This window comes from Macrotis lagotis, chromosome X, assembly GCF_037893015.1.
Source record: "Macrotis lagotis isolate mMagLag1 chromosome X, bilby.v1.9.chrom.fasta, whole genome shotgun sequence".
Classification (NCBI taxonomy): Eukaryota; Metazoa; Chordata; class Mammalia; order Peramelemorphia; family Peramelidae; genus Macrotis; species Macrotis lagotis.
The window spans coordinates 654002491-654005152 of NC_133666.1; positions in this window are offsets into that span (position 1 = coordinate 654002491).

Below are 2662 nucleotides of genomic sequence, written 5' to 3' on the forward strand. Positions count from 1 at the left end.
AAGGATGCCATCCATCTATGGTTTTGGTAAATCCTAGAAAACTAAACTTCATTTATAAAACTAACATTTATTGTTTCATTTTGGCCAAAGGGAAATTATGGTTAACAAACCCCACTTGCTTTTATTATCTCCCTTGGATTCTTGAATTTTGCTAGATAAATCTTGTCATTTTCTCTAGTTTTTTTGGTAACAAATTAATTTGATAATTAACAAATTAATTTCAGTGGTATTGTCATTTGTTATCTTACCATGAGTAATTAATATTTCTATGAATATTCAGATCTACCTTTATTTGTAAATATATTTATATGATTCCCATGTGTCTTGGCAGGTAAACACACTACTATTTTTCTATATTCTGTAGTTAGGTTAAATGAAATTTTTCTTTCTCTTATTCTGTTATTTTTTTTTGGTACTACACAGAAATGTTGATGACTTATATAGGTTTATTTTTCACCCTGAAACTTTGCTTTAATCTTAGCTGTATTGGTTTTGCTTATATACAAACTTTTTAATTTGATATAATCAGAATCTTCCATTTGATCTCCTGAGGATCCCTCAGTCTTTTGTTTGGTAATGAACTTTTAATCACACATATTTCTGATAGGTAATTTCTCCCATACTTATCTAATTTATGTCATATTTTATATCTAAATTACATACTCATCGGAAGCTTATCTTGGAATATAGTGTGAGATATTAATCTATACTCAGTATAGTATACTATACCAGATTGCTTTCCCATTTTCCCAACCATTTTTATTGAATAGTAAGTTCTTGCCTGAACAGAAAGGATCTTTGGATCTATCAAATGCTAGGCTACTGGGATCATTGGTTTCTGTGTATTACACCTATTCATTTCCACCCATCAATCTATTTCTTACCCAATATCAAATTGTTTTGTTGAATAAGGCTTTGCAATACAGTTTAAGATAGAAGATTGGAGACTCATTAATATCCTTGATATACTTGATATGTTTTTATTCCAGGTAAATTTTGCAATTTTTTTCTAGTTCTATGAAGTATTTCTTTGGTAGTTTGGTATAGCACTGAATAAGGAAATTAAATTAGTTGGTATTATTATTTTTATTGAACAATTAATATTTATTGGCATATAATTCAGTGAAATAGAAGTTAATATTTTCCTTTATTTCTTCTTTATTGATCTTGAACTGCATCTGGGGCCATCTCCAGGCATCCTGGCCTATATATATGGATTCAGAAGGCTCCAGAGGAGAAAGTGAGGTTGGTGATTTTTCACAGCCCTCTCTCGCTTAAATCCAAATCATTTGCATGTCATTAGCATCACCTCTGTTATGTCATGGTCCTCTTTGAGAGGGAAAGCCAAGCAGGGCAGCTAGGTGGTACGAAATATATGTAAAGAGAGGATGGCTGCCAGTTGAGATAAACTTCCAAAGACAGCTAGGTGGCACAGTGGATACAGCACCAACCCTGGAGTCAGGAGTACCTGAGTTCAAATCCAACCTCAGACACTTAATAATTACCCTGCTATATGGCCTTGGGCAAGCCACTTAACCTCATTGCCTTGCAAAAAAATAAAAAATAAACAGGCTTTATACCTCATAAGTTTGATCATGACTTGTTCTAAACCTGGGAAGGAAAATCCAGGATAAGATTTAGAGATGATGTAAAGGGGCAATGCAATCATTCCTGTTCAGTACTGAAAGTTCCCTAAGGGAAGATTGAAAGCTATGGGGGGAGGAACTATTACCTGCCATGACTAGTGATTCTGAGAAGAGTGTCTAGGATATGTACCTTGTTTCTTCCAGAAAACCTAGTTTATAGATCCAGAGACAGTCTGGAATGGATACCCTAATCAGGTGAGGAATCCCTGCTTAAGGACTGGTGCCAGAACTGTCAGCTAAAATAAGCCCTGATGATGATGATGATGATGATTAAAGTTAACATTTATATAATACTGTAAGATTCTGAGCTGGAGCCCAGGGGAGTGTACTTACCAAGGAAAATAGCATAAACTCTGAGTGATAGGTTTTGTCATACTGATGAAAGTTTTTTCTCAATGTATCATATTGTTGAGTAGTAAATAGTCCATCATGAGACATATTAGCTTTACCTTACTGGGAAAAGATCAGCATCACCAAGTATCACCATAAAATCAGTGTATTGATAATTAGTCCACCTAGAGACAGTTTTGGATATTTGTGTTGGTGCCAATCCATCTGGTACTTTGCCTGGCATTGCTGGAGCACCATGATGCCTTGCTGTTTGGGAGGAACCCAAATCCATAAAAACAAGAATTTCCCCATGAACCACCTTCACCAAGAAGTACTGGTTCCTATTAAATCAGGTCATGAGGTGATAATGGTTCTGAAAAAAGAAGTGAGAAGGATGTCTTTGTACAATATCCCCCCTCACTATAATAAACATAATATGCAAGTCATGCCATCTTATATATGAGGACATGGTCTTCTTTAATTATGAATGACAAATACTATGACTGCCCCTTTCTTTGTGAAGTTTTCCTTAATATGCAAATGCTAGTATTTTTCTCCCCAAATTGCTTGGTGTTTATTTTGCATGTATGTACATATGTATTTACTATGCACACATATGTATAAGGATGCATGTTACAGCTATTGAAATTAAGGCTGAGTGTGGGAATTAAAATTGTCCTACCTAC